Genomic DNA, 19,223 nt, shown 5'->3' with positions numbered 1-19,223 from the left:
TTCACAGCGTTTGTTTGCATTCACAGAGATGTGGATGTCACTGCTCCTTCCCCTCCTGTCCCCTATTCTCTACGTTCTACCTTTAAGTATCCTTGGAGCAAGTCCAGATTTATTAAAATTAATATACATACATTACAGTTCACTTAATTTTAGACTTTTAAAAAATGTGCTGGTATGCCGACTGCAACTTTATCCCACCTCTTGTCTACCCTATCCCCACCTCTGCAGCTTGACTCTTTAGATGGGGGTGGTCAGGGCAAAAGGGCTACCCAAGGGCTCATGGTCTTGGCCCTGTCTGGGAGAAAATATCTCTATTTCTTTTGTAGGGAGGTGGATGCTGATTGCATGGTATTTTATTCTTCTCTTCAAAACTGACAGGAATTAAGCCTTTGGAAAGGTTAGCTGACCCAGCAGTGCTATCTGTATTGTAGTGAAATACCAATGGCTTGTTTTAATGTCAGAAGCAAATTGGAGAGTGGACCCGACTGAAATATCTGTGACTAAATTTGTCCTGAAGGAAGAAAAAGAATTGTCTCTCACGTTTGCATGACTAAGGAGTTTATTAAACAAGCGCTTGTGTACCCCACCCAGGGAGAATGCTGTCAAAACATGAAGAAAAAAAATAGAGATCACATGAAAGCCGAGTCTGAACTCTTCTCATAATTGCATGTCTGAGTACTTTTGCTAATTTGCCACACCCTTTGTAATTCTTTCTTCATCACAACACTACTGCTGCCTCACCCCTGGCCAAAAACTTTACTGTGCCTGTGTCTCTGACAGTAGCATGAAACAAAACAACAAAAAAAACCCCAAAACCTGGCTCCTTGAGAAGATACTCAGAGTGGATTGAATTGGCTCTTGGCTTGTCACCACACCCTTCAAAACCCAACAACCAGGTTGCGTATACAACAGGGTTTCCTTCAAGGGGCTGGTCTGAAATCTCTGCCAGTGGAAATGTAGAGAAGGACTCCAGACCTGAAAATGAACGAAGTGTGAATTGCAAAAAAGAAAAAAAAATTGAAAGGATTCTTGACATTGTGCACATGCTATCAAATTTTGGCTGATTTTCATTCATATAGATAGGCCAAGTAGAGTGTAGGGGCTAATGTCAAGAAGATTTGTGTATGCCAAGGGGAAAACACATATTACGAGAAGAAGCAAGTGTGCACAAGGGACAGAAAATCCAGGAAGGCATCCCTTTGCGTCACCGTGGTATATATGGTGTGTGTATTTTTTTCCTGGGGATATAAAGGGAGAAGGCGGCCAGATGAATAGCTAGAGAAAATTACAGTTTCCACTGGCTTCTATAGAACAGGAAGGAACCGCATGGTCACCATTGACCTAGTGAATAAACGGAAGTTCAGGCTTCGTGGTCAGCTCAGAAAATCCTCTGACTTAGATTAAGCCAGTTCTTATTTTTCTATTGGATGATGAGGCTACAGTTTTAGCTGATCTCTTCACAGCCCTGTCCCCAGCATCCTAAGAGACTCTACCCATTTATCTTCGAAAGCCAAAGAAAAGAGCCTGATGTGAGAGGAGGGAGTAAAGCTGGTGGCCCAGGAAAGATTACTCTGATGCTGAATGGAGAGAGACTTAAAATCTCTACCCCTGCACATGTGATCACGGTAGCATCCTGAGGTTCTAGCACACAAGGGGTGACTGGAGACTGTGGTATCTTGACGGAAGTTTTGCCACACATGCAGAAAGGTTCTCTGCGTAGAAAAGAATTTTGATTTGGGGCTTTAATGCCTTTGAAAGCGCATCAAGAGGAACACTGACATGCTTTCACTGGAGCCTTGGAATCCTAAAATAAATAATAGAAAAATTGTGATTTAAAATATAATTCCAAATACTAACTGGGCCCCGCTGCCTAGATGAGTAATAGGCTTCAATAAATGTGTGACAGGCACAAGGCTCTTCAGTATGAAGAGTAGTGAGGCCTCAGAAATAGAAATAGGTTTTTCATTACATGAGGGATTATGTTCAGCCTGACTGTGGAGCCTGTTCGAGGGGCCACAGCTGCATCTTCTGCCTGCAGACATATTAACAGGTAATGGTAAAGCAGGCCCGCACAGCCTGAAACAGCGATTTGTTTTAGGCAAGGGAGAAAGGTCGCTATCTCCTGCTTAAGTCAGGATTAGCATTGTTTACTACACACTTTCCCTTAAACTTCTATTCCTCTGTGCTAATGAGCTGCAATTTGAGTCAGGTTCCACCTGGGTGCCTGCTAAAATCTGCAGGGAAGCCAAGGATGGAGAAGTAGGCATGGTTTTTGGGGTGGTGGTGGTTGCTGTCTTGTTTTGACCCACGTAAGCTCGTCAACACACGCAAGCATGCTTCTCTTTGAAGATCATACAAAGTTTTATTGTAATTTCAAGCAAACTCAGCGATTCATTTGAGGCTTTCCTAATACAGGAACTCAAAGTCAGCACATGCATACTCTGGGCCTCCCTTCTTTTCAGGACTGAGATTTGGGTCAGTGTCAAGAAACTGAATTGAGTCCACCCTCTTAGTGGCCAAGGAAACTATGGGGTCCTGGAAGATGAGTTTCAAAAGGAACTTGAGAAAGGTCTGGGCACTTGGCCATAGAAAGGCACTCATGATAAAGAGAGTTGATTTCAATTTGAGATAGGTTTTCTTTTACACATGTTATCAACACAAAATTCCTGGCCTTTGTGCCCTCTTGGTTCAAATAACGACTCGTTGAAACTTCATACTTCTGACATCATTGTTCACCTGGATCAGGAAACCTGATTTGTATCTATAATGGTTCCTCACTTTAGTGGCCAGCTGGGCATTTGAATAGTCCCCTGAATAAAGTTCTGGATTTAGTTTGGCTAGGTTGCCATCTCAACCCTTACCAACTGCGTACTTTGGGGAAAGAAAATGTAATGTATTGAGCCTCGTTTTTCTTAACTGTAAGAAATGGTTAATAAATAACAGTTATAATGATGATGATACCTTTTTCATAGACTTTCTATGTGACATTTAAAGTAGATATTGGTATCAGTATTTGTGCTATCTGTGCATTCATTCAAAAGAAAAAGTATACAGATGCTAAGTTGCAATTTAGGATTTAGGCTATCAAAGTTCAGAGACTGGAGGAGTTGAGGATGACCCAGTGAACACATTTCCATGCTGACTTAGCCCTGGGAGGATGGAGATGAATTGAAGTAGGAATGAGTTGAGAAGCACTGCAGGCAGCAAGTAAGGGGAGAGGCCAGAATTAATAAGGCATGGGGCAGGGGAGATGAGGAGCTCAGCCAGTGAGGAGAAGGGTGCCCAGTGAAGAGCGGTGGAAAATAGGAGGTGAGATAGAGCAGAACCAGGTGATAGATGGCCTAGAAGGCTAGCAGAATATTTAACTTGGTTAGTTTGGCTATAAGAAGGTACTTAAAATTCATAAGCAGGACTGTAATATAAAATTATGACAAGCTGGGGTGTCTGGGTGGCTCAGTGGTTAAGCGTCTAACTTTGGCTCACGTCATGATCTCTCAGTTCACGAGTTTGAGCCCCGTGTCGGGCTCTGTGCTGACAGCTCAGATCCTGGAGCCTGCTTCAGATTCTGTGTCTCCTTCTCTCTCTCTGCCTCTCGACCACTCACGTTCTTTCTCTCTCAAAAATAAAACAAACATTAAAACATTTATTTTAATTATGACATGCTATCATGATAGTTACCTAGTAGATGTTCCATAAATATTTACTTACTAGTTGATTGAGGATTCAGGATAGATTGGGAAATGGGACAGAAGACAGGGCGACTTATCCATAGGTTCTGGCCATAATCAGTGGGTATGTGAATGGGTAGATTAGAGAGGAACATGGAAATAGGGAAACAGTAAATCTGTGAGAGCCTCCTTCCAAAGAAGAAAAGGCAGATTTATGATAGAATTTGTATAGTACTGACTGGAGATGAAGAAGACTGAAATATCTGATATACCCTTCAGGTTTCTAACCTGGATCCGTACAAGAACATTGTCAAGAATGGTGTAACTTAAGAACTTAAAACTAACACCATCTTTAAATCACTGCACACTTTTCTAAAAGCATGGTTGGCCAAAACATTCTTTTATTGGCATGTAATTCTACCAGAATTGGCAAGGAGCTATTCTTTCTTTAATGTGCTCAGTAAATCTCTGTGCGGTTTCTTTATTAGGAGAGGGCCCTTTGATCCAGTAAAACCCATCAAGACCCCTTCTGAGACATTCACTTTGGATTTTGTATGAAAGTCTGTGGAGAAAAAGGAGAGCAGAATTGGGCTAAAACTAAACTCTAAAAGGCTAACCAACTGCCTCCATAACATTGCTCATATGTAGCGTAAATTTCATGAACCAAAAAAAGGCATCAGGAAATATGTGGAAATTCAGCATACCCATTTATAAATAGAAAAGCACGTTCCAGGACTTGAAGGCGCTCACCTAACAAATGCAGAATATGGTCCTGGGAGTCTGTACCATTGCCCTTTTTGATTTGGGGCAGTGAAGCTTACAAATAAAAATCTTCAAAGAAGAAAGTTGCCTTTTGATCAGCTGGTTAGAGGCAGGTTTAAAATTATGATAAATATGCTACATATTCACTGTATTAACAGGTTTAAACTCTAATGCATCTGCCTGTGTCTGTGAAAATGAGGCTGACTCACTGTACCCAGGCTGAAGGGTCAGATGGATGAGTTTGGCTATGGGTTTATGGATCCAGGCAGAGAGGGCCAGACATCAGGGAATGTGCTTGCACCCTCCTCCCCTCTGCCCTCCCTCTGCGCCATGCTAAAGTCTCCATTTCTTTTCAATGCTTTAACATCTGACTGAAGTGCATGAAATACCCTCTCAGACGCTAGGTGCCTAGAGTAAAGCATAAAACGGCATGATTACCTGGGGAATTTTAGAGTCAGCTTCCAAACTAACCAAGAGAGTTTAGGCCCCAAAGGTGTTACATGAATTACTGAGTGGATGAGGTTCAATTTAGTAGATAATTATGTCTCTGTACTTTCTTTTTGTCTTTATCCTACTTCTCACCTCTTCTGGTCTCCTTTCTGCTACAGGGTAGCAGGAGATAAGCCTCAGCCACAAAGCTGGTCATCCCATTCCTATCCAGTTTTTGACCCTAAGCAATGGTGCAGGTCTTTAGGGACTCCTAAATCAGTAACCATTTTCCAAGCCCAGTTGGGTTAAGACAGGTGTCAGATCTCTGCCTTCTCCACTTCAGCCCATGACAGGAATATCATGATGGTCTCATAAACCCACCACTGAAGCCTTTGGAGTCCTCCTGCAGCTTCCCCAAGGAGGGAGATCAGGGATCAGATATCACATTTGCATGATGGTTAAATGTGGGATGCATGCCCAACAAGCCCATAGTTCAATCATAAATGGGGAGAATTACTTTAAATGGCACTCAAATTTAGTCGACTTATCAGCTGGTTAGAATAATCACAGGACAATACGGCATTATTGTCTAAGAGCATTACTGTAGATGACAACTTTCTGAAAGCCTCTTTAAAATAGAAAGGAACCTGCTTTTAGGACTCAAAAATTGGTTGAGAGTTGTAAGACATCCAGGAGAAGTTTAAAGTGGAGTTGGGAACAGAGTGAACAGGCTCTTAACCATGGGTAAAATTGTAAGAGAACATCTTACACTATTCTTGCAAACCAACTTGTCATTTCTCAAGTGTATAATGAAATAATGTGTATGAATATTTTCATGCAGAACAGCCTTTCTTCCAAGTTTTGCCCTCTTCAGTGCTTCGTGGTACATACAACAGAGTCTTTTAGAACAGTGTTTTACAATCTCAAGACCAAGGGCTCCCAAAAAGATCCTGAGAGAAGTGTAAATGAATAGCAACTATCTCTAAGACTGCATTTTTATAAGTAAATGATGAAGGATAAGGATGTTCATGGGGAAGAACCCTTGAAAAATCATTAGGAATAGTAGAGAATGAAAGTAAAATGCACATGATCCTACGCCAATTAGCAGATCTTTTATAGTCTGGGTGTGTGAGATGAGCTGAGGGCAAATAGTACTGCCTGTGTACGGGAGGAATGGCTTTCTGTATTCAAGTCAGGGTCATGGCTAGAGAACAGGAATGAGGCTCCTTCTTGGGTTCCACTTCCTTTTCATAACTGCTCCCCCTATGATTTTTTTTTTTTTTTAGCTTTAAAAGCGCTTTGTGTGAAAAGGATGGATTGGAACCCACTAGGTCTTTTTACAGAATGTCAAATATTTTACCCATTAAGAGACTCAATTTGAAAAGGTCCTTGGCACAGATTAATGAAATAGTCCAAATATTATTCCTCCTTGTTCTGCAGTCTCGATGGAGTAATAACTGGTCACCTGGACCTTTGCTCATTAATGAGGTGGTCAGGGCTCAAAGATGTGCAAAATTCTTTTCTTTCTTCTTTTACTACTTTTTACACTGTGCGGGGTTATAGTGCATTGGGGACCACTTGCTTATCGACCCCAGTAACATTCACCCAGGGAGACTCTTTTTCACTCTGTTGCCCTTTGCTCTAACTCAGTGCACCCCCACCACATCCCTAGGAACATTTGACAGTGTCTAGAAGACATTTTTGGTTGTCATAGTTGGGGAACACTACTGGCATCTAGTAAGTAGGGGGCCAGAGATACTGCTAAACATCCTATAATGCATAGCACTGCCCCCACAACGAAGAATCATCCAGCCCAGAATGTCATTAGTGCCAAGACTGAGAAATCTTGTTATCCTTGATTTATAATTGTGTCTTTAGGTATATATTTTTTCTTCCTTTACCACCAAAATGAAAATGAAGTCTCTGACCCCTGTATTGCCAAGTGTGGGCCAGCTTTGACTCTGTGTTGCTTATTCCTCTTGAGCCTGTTTTTTCATGCCCAAAGTCCTCAATCCCCTTCATGGAGGCAAGCTGTGGTGCTAAGTTCTGAAAAGTTATTTAACTAAACTGGTCAAATTTGTGCTGTGAAAAGAGGGTTCACCTGAAGATCTGTAATGACAAGTACCCCTGAATGTAAATCTTTCCCAAAGGACAATGAAGTCAGCCATTTATTAAGGACATACCATATATAGGAACTTCACATTTCATGTCTGATCCAATCTTCCGAATGACTTAACTTTTCTACTGATAATTAAGGAAGGAGATTCAGAGAGGTTGAGTAACTTGCCCACAGTTACACACTGGTCAGTAGTTGGGATTTGGAATTTAAACATGGGTCCATTCAACTCCCAAGTCCACATCCTCACCCATATGTTTACTGACATCAACCTAAAATTATGTGCCTGGTGACTTTAACTTCATGTGTTTCCATACCCCCAGAAGTCCTTGAAACTACTCTTAATGATAGTGCTCCCAAGAAAAGAGAAAAGAAAGTCCCTCTGGCCATGCAAACCCTGGTCAGCTGCACCTTACCTTTGTCCTGACAGCAGAAAGATGACACATTCCCTAACCAGTTGTCCATGTTAGGGCATGCAGGAAGACCAAAATAGGCAGAAAGAAGTGGAAGATAAATGAAATGTACTTCAAAACTGAAACTCACAAGGAGGGCTCAAAGTCCTTCTCTGGATGGCCAGTCAAGACAGCACTTCAATGAGGGAGGCATTCAGCTACAAGTTATCATAAACTAACAACCATAAGAATGCTAACAGTGGTTTACAAAACTGCAAGGCTCTATGTTCCTTACAAAGCTAGCTGGATATCCAAGGTTTACAGAAACTGGCACTGATGATGCTGCTCGGTGATGACATCCATGGCATGAACTCTTCCTTTTTCTCTGCTTTGCCCCTCTTGGTGCTTTAGGGTTTTTTACCCCTTGGTTTTGCTGCCTCATTGTAGCAAGATAGCTGTTGCAGCTCCAGGCATCATATCTACCTTCATGGGGGGAAGAAAGAGGGGAGAAAGATTCAAGATCTCTGTCCCTTTTATCTGGAAAAGCCTGAATTATCCCCCTGCCCCATCGTATGTGCACACACACACACCCACCCCAACCAAACTTTACTTACATCTTGTCAGAATTGTGTCACGTGGCTGTCCCTTGCTCCAAAGGAAGCTAGGAAAGCTTTTCTAGACTCCTTGGAAACAAGAGAGAAGGGGGGAAAAAAAAAGGTTGAAATTGTCTGATAAATCCAAAAACAGTGTCTTTTTATAGTGATTTTTACACTCAAGTTTCTACTTTTCTGAAAATAGATACAACAGCTCTTCTAAGATATCTCTTTTATAGACATGTCCACTGTGGTACTCTGAAAGAGGGTGTGTTGGTTTGCTAGAACTGGCATAACAAAGTACCAGTAAATGAATGGTTTGCGACAAAAGTTTATTATCTTGCCCTTCTGGAGCCTAGAAGTCAAAGACTAAAGAGTCAGGTGAGCCATGCATGTCTGAGCCTGGTTCATCCCAGGTCTCACTCCCAGCTTCCAGCAGTTCCTTGGCCATGACAGCACAGCTCCGGTCTTTACATGGCATTCTCTCTGTGTGCATGTCTGTCTCTGTGCCTAAATTTTCCTTTTTCATAAGGACACCAGTCATAGATCAGATCAAGCTCCACCCTAATGAGCTCATCTTAACTTGATCATCTACAAATATCCACTTCCAGATAAGGTCACATTCACAGATACTGGCGATTAGGACTTCAACACCTTTGGTGGGGGAAGCACAACTCAACCTATAACACAGGATTTCTCTGAATCCTTCATAGTCTCTTAGTAGTAATGATGATAGGTGGTATTTTAGAGCAGTTACTGTATGCTAAGCAGTTCATATGGATATTCTCATTTAATGGTACCACTAGCACATAAGATCAGGACTATCATTATTTCTATCTCCTCCCATTTATCTGTTGACTACAAGGACTTCACCACAGCCATTTACATACTTCGTATGCCATGTATCTTGCTCATAAATGCTAAATAAGGCCAGACAAGTTGATTTAAAAACGCTTTAAAAAAAAAGTTGGTTTGTGTGTTTTTTTGTTCTCAGAAGCTTTCTTTGCTGCCTTAGAAACACAAATAAAACACTTCATTCCATGCGCTGGACGTGATGAGCTCCTCTTATTCAGATGCAGAACCATCTGCGCAAAATACTTCATCAAATTCATCAAAAGTTCACTCAAAAGATGAAATCGCCCTTTAGTGGAACAGTGCCCAAGCTGAAGGCAAATGATATATAGAAACCCAAATGTGACACCTTCGAGGCACAAGCAGGCACTGGGATCCTGCCCCCAACTCCTGCCCAGGCTCATGGGTGACTATGGTTCTGCTCTGGCAACCCAGGGAAGAGGAGGGAGAGGAGGAAATGGGACTGTTGACAGCCATGCGGTTCAGGAGGCAGCAGTGCTGTCTGTCCTGGTGCATAATGTCCTGCTGGCCCTTATCAGCCATCAGGAAGCTGGCATTGATCTGTCTGGTCTGGTGCCACTTCCCCCTGCTTTACACACATTGCTTTGGCTAAACAGCACCGTAACTGATCCTTCTCACCATAAAACAGCCTTAGTAGCCACTTAAAATTGTCCAGGGTTTTGCTGTCATCCTCCCCCCATAACAGGACCACAAATGGAAAAGAAGGCTGCTTCCTCATCCATATAATACTGGGGACTTCATGGGAAATTTGGCTTTTTTAAAGGCAATCACAACAGTTTCTCATTTCCTCCAGACTAGGGGCAGACAGTGCAAGAAATGATAGTGAAAAGCAAGTAATATTTTATGTTTCTGTGGCACCTCATGGTTTAATGTGGTGGACAGGCATATGAGGCAGGCTCAGGGAAAGGACTTGTCCAAGGCACACAGCTAGTAAGTGACCACCATGCAGCGGGTACCCAGGTAGTCGGTGTCCAAATACTGTTCTCCTTCCACAGTGACATTGAGCGCTACCACAGAAAGCTGTCATGCAGTGCTTCTGATCCGAGCTGACAGAAACTTCTCAAATCAGAAAGGGAAAGAATTCCGAATGGAGGACTAAAGCACCTATCCCAGGTGCTGTGCCTCAGGGAGAAGCTGATGCAGGAGATTTGGTCTTTGTCCACTCCACAATTGTTCCTTTTTTGTGATGGGTGTGTCTAGCTCCTTCTCTGACTCAGCAAACAGCCCTGAGAAAAAGATCTTTCTCATTCTGATTCCTGAGGATAAAATCTCTTTCAAATCTGAATAGAAAGAAAAACTATGGAAGGAAGCTAAAGTTATAGCAGCTAGCATTTCATGAGCACTAAAGATGGGTGCTTCAGGTTGAAGGCTTTGATTGGATAGCTTATTTAATTCCCCTCTTATTGGTAGAGGTGAGAAGAATTGTCCCCATTTAACAGATGGTAAAGCTAAGCCTTAGAAATTTTAAGTAATGTGCCCAAGGTTGTACAGCTGAGGAGAAGCAGCATGAACAAGAGGCCTGTATTCTGTTCCTTCCTCTACTGTTAACTTGCAGTGTAACCATGGACAAGGATTTACCTTCCTAGGGCCTCAGATTCCCCATCAAAACAATCATAGCATTGACATAGCACTCACTATGTGCAGGTCGCCAGGCTTTGCCTACACCATCTCATTTCATCCCCACAACTGTGGGGATTGTACTATTTTTATCTCAATTTCATAGATAAGGAAACAAAGGTTCAGAGATGTCAAGTGACTTGTCCACAGTCCCACAGCCAGGAATTGCATAAGCAAAGCATACATGCACTCAAACATTTGCTCTATGACCATAGGTAATCCTCAAGGTACTTGAGCTCTAAATTTCTATCAATCCATTATTTTATCTGAGTTATTAACATTGATATGTACCTTTCTTCCCTAGTGTAGCAGGTCTATAGTGAGTTTTTGTGGTATTTCAAGGAACAAGCACTATCTTTATTTTATTTCCACTTTACAGATGAATAAATTGAGGTTCAAGTCAAATAAGTTGCTTTAAGTAATACAATCAGTGATAAGCAGGAGTGTCTTCAAAGTCAGACCTCCTGAATTCCAGTTCCATGTTAATCTAGATGCTGTGGACTTGACACTCAGCAACTGTGTTTACTGCTTCCTAATCTCTTGAGCATCCCCCAAGTGTCTTAGCAGGACATGAAAAAAGCAGGTTGTTTAGTGGCTAACAGCAGATATTCTGGAATCAGAATAGGGCTAGAATCCCTACTCTCCCAGTTACAACCTATATGACTTTGAGCAAATTACTTAACTTCTCTGAGATAGTTTTCTTCTCTGTAAAATTGTAATAGTAAATGCATCTACCTCCAAGAGTAGCTACAAAGATGAAGTCAGATGTTTCATGCACAGCTTTTGGCATAGCGGTTGGTATAAAGTAAGTGCCAAGTAATTGTTACAAGGGATTAGAGCGCACCTTCTAGGGTCACCAGACTGAGCCAGCCCAGGACTACCCGACATTGCCTGGGGCTCCTTCTCCTAGCAGGCACCCTGCTAATGATCCGTACACCTGCCTTGAGCCTAAATGCTCAAGGTACCATTAGGCAGCTGCTTCTTCTGCCCTCAGGATTTCTTTGCATCTTTTGTCCTGACCCAGCTAGAGGGACCTCTAAAGGAAAAGGAGTGGAGACAGTTCATGATTAATTTTAGAAGCAGGGGACTGAGGTGGAAAGAATGTGGATTTGGATCTGTTAAGGCTTGGATTCAAATTTGGATATTGTTTAAAACCCCCCTTTGTATCAGATTATCATTCTAAAACAAGGATAACAATGCCCGTTCCTGCAGAATTATCATTAAGACTAAACAAGAGGATGGCTGTAGAGTGCACTGAATGGAATAAGAAAATGGCCGTCAGTTTTAGATTAGCCAACCCTTTTGCAGTGGTCAAGTTGTAGTGGGCCAGTCAGAAGTGATCTGAGCTCTGCAAATGTTCTCTGCTCATTTATTTGCCATTGTTTGTATTCTGAACTTTTGTCACTCTACCTGCGACTGTTGGGTCTCTTATAGCGTGCGACTAGCAAATTGCTTTTGAATGACATGTAGCTATTTAATTTTTATTGGTTAGAGAATTTTTATTGATTATTGACTATTGATTGTTATCACAAGGAAAGCAGCATTCCCAACAGGATGGTCACAAGCACCCAGCCCAGGGTTGGAGCCTCTAAACCATTGGTAGGTTCACCTTCCTAAGAATCAAGAGGCTCCACTGGCTTAATGATTACTCTGATTATTTTCTCAGTTATGGGTATTTGAGAAAGAAGCTCTGTCTTTGAAGCAGAGGATGGCTTCAAAGTTTATCATGCCATTTTTGCCATTCATTGTTGATGTTGAGTGAATCCTCTCCTGTCACTTTCTTCCGCTCATGTTAGCTTTCCTTATTCCTTCTCCATCTTTCCATCTTGTTCTGTCTAATCTCCCTCTTCTTGAATTTCTTCCTCATCTACCTCTCGCTTGCTAGCCACAACTCTCCCACTGGTGGGTTATGGAAGACCTGTCTTTATTTAGCTTAAACTGTCTCTTCTGCCTTTTGGAGAAATTAACTGCCTACCAGCATCTTGGAATTGTTTGTAACGTTCACAGGAAGTAATACAAGTTCAATGCTTTTAAAATTCTACTTACTATAGAAATACAAGAATTACTAGTCTTTCTCTCTTTTTCTTTCTTCCTATTCCTCTTCTGCTCCCAGCATTAAGTCTTATTTCTTCTCTTTCTCAATTTATCCAGCTCGCATAATTTGCCTTTTCATTTTGTGAATGGAGATAATTTGTGAATAGAAATTACTTCCAAATGTTTCAAAAATATTTTCTAAGCATTTGCTTTAACATGGTCTTGTGAGCTTTTTTTCCTCTTTCTTTTTTTCATAAAGAAATAAGTGTTTCCAGGAAAACAGAGCCTGGAGGAAAAAAGGATCAGATTGCCCTGTATTCTTGGGTCTCTTTCATTGATTACAACTTTGGGTCCCTGATCCCTAGAGTAACTTCAGATATGGACTTTCTCACCCTTGGTGGGAGTGGGGGGCAGTTTTATTTGGACCGCTGTCCCAGAACTCCCAGAAAGGAATTGTATGGAGGGAGGAGAAGACAGTTGTGAAAATAGAGCTAGTCGAGCAGCTGAGGGCTTTTCAGGTGAGAGAACCTCCATGTCAGTGTTTTACTTTTAAGCCTCATTCCCAAGCTTGAGTGGATTCTAGACTACCTCCTGAGAACTGACTCTGCCCTTGATCCATTCAATCAGCAGCCATTTACTGAATCTTTCCTCCTAAGTGCTGAGACCCCAGCAAAGCAGAGATGAGTAACCAAAGTCCCTGCTCTCCAGAAGGTCCTCATCACACAAGGAGGAAAAACAGATGTGCAAACAATCAGTGATACACAAAACTAAGGGTACCATACTGTGCTCTGTACTAAGTGAGTGGGGAAAGGAAAAGGATGACTTTATCTGAAGCTTTCAAGTACATCAGAGAGGAGGTGCTATTTGACTTCTACCTGGAAAGGTGCACAGGAGTTATAAGGTGGGAGAAGTCCGTTTCAGGAATAAAGAACACAGTGATTAAAGCCTAGGAAAGTATGGTGTTGTAGTGAACCACATATCATTAACACTGAACCAAAAAAATATAGGATGCTGAGGTATTAATGGAGACAGGACTAGAAAGAAGAGACAAAAGAAAAAGAGCCTGTTTGGATTTGATTCTGAAGTGATGTGCAAGGTGCTGAGAATTCTGAATAAGGGAAGCACAGAAGCAGTCTGGCAGCCCTATGCAGAATGAAGTGAGTGGGTCAAGACCAGAGGTAGGAAGAGACCAGAGGTAGGTGGCCATTTCAAAGCCCAGAAAGCAGAGAATGTGGATGGAACAAGGACAGAAGCAGGGAAGCCCAAGAGTAGAACAGTTATGAGAGAGATATCTTGGAGGTTGAATGTCCAGGTTTGGTCACCAAATCTTGTAGGAATGTATTTCCTAAGTTATTTTCACATGTGTAATGGAAAAGTTAAGACAGTAGAATTAGATTTAGTAACGTTCCTGTCTTGTCACTGAATGATGTTTGAAGGACAATAGTTGTTAGGGGAAAGAAAATGCTTAACAAACATCCACTTTTCCTCTTCCCTGGAAATGACATGTTTCACCTACCCAGTGATCTCATTGCCTAAGTATAAGGAACAGTCACAGTACAGGTGATCTGAGCTGGGCTTCATTTAGAGAGAGGCAGAGATTTCTATTTATGTGACAATTACATACTGGGTTCTCTGAGGATTAGGATCCATACTGGGCTGGGTTGAGAGGGGCCAGGGATTAGATTGTTAGGATTAACATTCAGTATCAGATGTGGGGGATAATGTTGAGGATATAGATAAAGTTGATTTCGACCTTGACCCACACAAATACACACTAACCACTTAGCTACAAAAGACGGGGCTGAGGGTTATAAGGTGATCCCCAAGACGTCTTTAATGGGTGTTTGGAGTCTCTCATTTTCCAGAGATAAGTGAGAGAGAAGGATTCTCAAAGAACCCTCCTTCAGAAGGCAAAGGCACAAGCCCCATTCTTAGAGGAAAGGTCTTGGAATAGTGTCTGACTCCTGCTCTCCTTTTCTTCCTGTGAACATTAATTTTATGCTTTTGCAAAGTAGGAGGGAAGAGGGCATTTTTCAATCACAGCATGTTTGACCTTACCTGGTTATCCCTATTTTCATATGTTTCTGGCAGTAGTGTTTTGCTTTGTTTTCTTGACAAGAGCTGCCTGCCCCTGACAGCCACTTCATTTCAGCAGCTTGGGTAGTCGATCCTGAAAACGATGGCCACTTCCACCTTAAGGTGTGTCTTTCAGTGATTGTGGTGGGGTAGGACGGAACTTCTACCAGACGGCTTCCCAAACTGAAATGTTGGCTTTTCTGAACTTCAGAAGTTGCTAAGATACTGTGTGTCTTTGGACACCATCCAGGCTGTTTCCTTCCATGCTCACAGCTTTGACGGAATATTTCCTCTCCCTGATATCGTTACAGAGGTGACATGCCAAACCAAAGTTAGAACTGTTACAAGACGTTTCTTTGAGTGCAGTTTTCCTGGGTCGCCCATTCATCTGCTGTGCTGGAAGAAAAAAGTAAAAATCAAAAAAGCTCTATTAAATAGATATGCCAAGTAACGAGGAAAAACAGAAAAGTTTCTTCAACTTTTATATGCTCAGAATTGTCTCACAAGCATATTTTTGTTCTTTTCCTCTATTTAAAAATTGATAACCTAGAAATAAAATCGAGAGAGGGCCAGAAATGGTTTGTGGCACAAAAGTGGCACCTACTGGTAAGCATTGGCTGAAATCTGAAGTTTAGATTTGTGCATGACCTTGACCAAAGTTATATCCTCCTGAGAAGCCTTCCTAATGATTTTCTATGTCTGGAAGGGCAAACCCTCTTTAGATGTATAAATATTAAAAAGCACTTCTTAGGCATGAGGGCACTGGTTTCAGGGCTACAGAATGACTTTTTCAGCTCGTAATTAAAAACATCTCCTGGATAACTAACCAGCAGCACTGTTTGCCCAAAGGAGCAAATGATTTAAAACTGGCTGGGTTGTACAATGAAAGGGGTGTGACCTGTGGGTATCTGTTCTTACCTCTGGTTTCTAGAAGCATCTACCCAGCTCCCCCAGCCTCCTCCAGCCATTGGGTTCTTGACATCCACAGCCTTCCTTTACTTCGATCTTTGGGATTTTTACTTTATCCTGGTGCTATTTATTTTACGTTTTCATTTCTATGTATTTACTCTGTATCTAAATCTATAGAACTAGTCCTTAAAGGAAAACCATGGCTCCCTCATTTACAGCATACACTTGAGGTTTGTAAGTTTGACTGCATTGAGCAGACAAAATAATCACTTTTGAAGGACTATCAAATTTTTCAAAACTGGGACTTCTACATATTTGAATATTTTCCTGTTTAAGAGGCAGACTCCATGGAAGGATGCAAAGGGAATGTACATTATCAGGTACAAAGATTTGTGATTTGTCCAGTTGGATACATGCAAAGGAAGAGCTTGACATCTACCCCTTCCAAATGGTAACGGGCTTTTCTTTTCATTCTCTCCTTTCATCTTTAAAACAATCCTGTGTCACAGGTACTACTGTTAAAGACATTTTATAGTTGAGAAACTGAAGCCTAGAGGTTATTTGTCCACTGCTATATGGCAATTAAATGGTGGCCATATTAGGAGCCTTTCTGACTCTAAAACCCATATTGTACCCATGGTGACATAAGATGACAACCTTTGTTCGTTCATTCATCCATTCATTCCATGAATACCCATTAAGTACGTACTAACAGCCAGGCACTGTGCTGGCAGCTGGGGTGTGTTGCTGAGGAAGAACAAACAGGCGCCCCACTCCTATGAAGCTGACTGTAGTGTCACTCAGAGTCTTCATGTCCCAATTTGCTCTTTGCTCTCAGGTTTTGTTGGGTTTTTTTTAACCCCTGAGGGGAGGAGTTGACAGATTGTGAACACCAGTAGTTATTGAATTGGTCTTGTCCCAAGGCTGCTTAAAAACAGTTTTCAGTGAATGCCAAGCCCTGAATGTCTCCCACGTCCTACTGAAAGAATTAAGAGCAGGTTCTGTTTCAAATGTCGAGCCACCATCGGTCCTGAGATGCTGTGTTGGGCTTTTTCTCAGGAAGCACTTTTTTCTCCATAGCTCTTCAGTCTTCTACCATGAGGGTTGAGTTTTGTTTTGTGCATTTAAAAGTTGTGGCTCCTATGCATGGGTGTAGCAGGATTAGAAAGGAATGGCGGGGGTGAGGGAAGACAGATTTTTGGAGCTGCTAGAAAGACTCCCCAAGATGAAGAGTTCCCGGCATCTCTTCGGTTGCTCTTAGAGTATGGATAGGGTTTCTTTGTTTTTCTTTTCAATCTTGAAGGGCGACGCATGGGCACAGCTTGACCTTGGAGTTGCCTCTGCCCTACTTCACACTTTCTCTGTCCAACAACGCTACATGTGCCAACTTCACTGTCCTGGACCCTTCCGCATCCTGTTAGACACCTCTACTGTACTCCTCCATCTTTCTTCAGTCAGTGGACAAAGTTTGCCTGCCCACCCCAGCCTAAGCAGCGAGGGACCTGGACCCGGATTAGCGGAACAGCTTTCACTGCTGTCAGCATGGGACCTAATAGAGTTGGTAGAGAGGGTTCTTTAGAGGCGCTGGTCCTGACAAGGAAAGCTTCTGTAATCTTGCCTTTGTTTAGAAATATGAACTTCGAAACCCTACTGCAGAGAGTGTCAGCAGCCACGCTGATCCGAGGCCTTGGGCAAATTCATTTGAATTGCTTTGAAATTGGATATTCAAAATTCAATAAAAATAAGCCAGCCTGATGGTACAGCTGCAGCATTGCACCCATCCAGCTGGGTAAGCCGCAACGATTTCCAGGCCTTGGTCTAGCAAAGTCTGAGTGAGATGGGGAGATACGCACCCCGAGCTGCCAGAGGATTCTTCCTGGCAGGCCAGCCGGCCCACGGCTCCCTGCCAGCCCACTCGAGGGGCGGGGCTGGCTTTGGCACGCATCAGCCCCTCTCTCTGGCCTGCCCAGGCAGGGACACCATGCCTGCCTCAGTCGTGGCCAGGGTCCAGGAGGAGGGAATTCCTCAAGGGCAAATGGATGGGGTGTCGGAAAAACAATAAAATCACAACACTCCAGTTGTTTGGAGAGAGTACGGACTTCCCAAATACTCTGCCGCAGATCCAGGGCCGTCAGACACATAGGCAGGTTTAATTAAATTGTATGCAGATGTAGACAAACACCGTAATTTGCCCTTGAGCAAATGCTACTGCTTTTGCCTGTTAACGGGAACTTGACCTCCTGGATGGTGCTTTTCCTACCTACTCTGGAAGGCCCCTCTTCATCATTGCCCATTTGGAAAGGCTATTTATTCTCACTTTCCCCTAAGACTGAAGCTGTTTGATCTCCCTGCTTCAAGATAAGGTATCACAATTGTGAATAAAAACTGGGAAATGCCTATTAGACATACATATACAGAAGGATATATATGTGTGTGTGTGTGTGTGTGTGTGTGTGGACATGTACATACATATATGTACATGCACATTTATATGCATTTATGTATACATATACCTTTACGTTTATAGATAGACCAACCTATGAGGAGAATTCATATGTAAAAAGTGTGTCTTGTTACCCCTAAGAAACCCTGCTCAGTTTTCACAATTGGACCCATCATACTACCATGCATGAGTACAGCCTCTTTTTTGGGTTAAAATCAGCGCGTGTATGAAGCGCCTTGAGACAGATTCCAAGAGAAATATATCCGTTAACCTTCTGATTGTCGCACTGTGCCACCCACAGTACCATACCTAAAGAGGGGTAATTGGAGCGCCTGCTTGCAGGGACATTGTTAGCGGCCCACTCTATTGGCCTGCGTTATATATTGCCAACCACTCAAGGGCCAGCCGTGAAATTTAATTTGGAGTTTTACAGACACATTCTGAATCCGAAATCTCAATAATAACTTTCCCTTTGCTCAGCCTTTTAACTGTGAAATTCAGTTGGGGAGTTTCGAAGCAGCAGGTAATGTCACAGCACTCCAGAGGGATTTTGCCAGAATTCTACTAAAGTGCTTGCAAGTGTCATTTCCATATTTAACTAATTTCAGTTTTTAATTAGCTCCATGTGAAAAATGAGAGTTCACGCTGAGCTCCTCTGTCAGCACAGACGCTTGTTTCCTTTCTAGGATCTCAGGACAATTAAGAAAAAAATAGTTGATGCTACAGTAAGTGTGATCATGCATAGCTCTCTCAAGCCATAATGTTGTTCATTGACAGTGAGAGAGTGGCACCGGCCGGCCTGCTTGCCAAACTGAGAAAGAGCAGTTTGAAAAAGGGGTTTTGGATGCAGATCTGTGGATCCCAGGATCTGAATGGTTTTTTAACTGCAGGCAGTGTATGCTCATTCCTGCATTTTCCAAGATGACCACAGATTAGTTTTTGAGAGAACACTGTATGTAATAGGTAACTGCAAAAATGGTGTTCCTGTGGGACACAGGTGTCCCTGGTGCCACCTGTGTGCTAAACTCATGCATCCAGGTACCTTTAAGGTCATTCAGTTTCAGATTCTTAAGGCTCTTGGCATACGAAAGTAACTTCTGTATGATTAAGTTTCAAAATGCAGTTCAGACATGGAAATTTGTTAATCCTACATTCAAAGTGTAAATTTACCACTTGGGACCAACATGCAAATGAAAAACTACATACTCTTCAAAAAAAATGTATTGAGAGGTTCTGTTTTGCATAAACTGAAAAATATTTGATGTGATCAGGTTTCTGAAACAATTTCAAGGAAGCCAAACAAAAGCAGGC

General features: G+C 42.3%; 1 protein-coding gene and 1 long non-coding RNA gene across 21 annotated transcripts in view; one reads left to right on the top strand and one right to left on the bottom strand.

Annotated features, from left to right (window-relative positions):
• The window catches only part of TENM2 (teneurin transmembrane protein 2), a 2,391,334-nt gene that overhangs the window by 2,131,218 nt on the left and 240,893 nt on the right, over window positions 1-19,223 (top strand). The window lies entirely within an intron of this gene.
• Window positions 7,480-19,223, bottom strand: part of LOC109503242 — a 28,249-nt gene continuing 16,505 nt past the window's right edge. For 3 of the 4 annotated variants that reach the window (XR_002162111.2, XR_002162112.2, XR_002162113.2), the window contains 3 exons: window positions 14,543-14,956; window positions 7,982-8,050; window positions 7,480-7,850 (listed from right to left, as the gene is read on the bottom strand). This is a non-coding gene — a long non-coding RNA (uncharacterized LOC109503242). The remainder of the gene's footprint in view (window positions 7,851-7,981; window positions 8,051-14,542; window positions 14,957-19,223) is intronic. The other variant, XR_006587154.1, reaches the window with a different exon arrangement.

Source organism: Felis catus, chromosome A1 (genome assembly GCF_018350175.1).
Source record: "Felis catus isolate Fca126 chromosome A1, F.catus_Fca126_mat1.0, whole genome shotgun sequence".
In the NCBI taxonomy this organism is placed as follows: domain Eukaryota; kingdom Metazoa; phylum Chordata; class Mammalia; order Carnivora; family Felidae; genus Felis; species Felis catus.
Note: the sequence above shows the minus strand (reverse complement) of the source record. Positions and strands in the feature narration are given on the sequence as shown.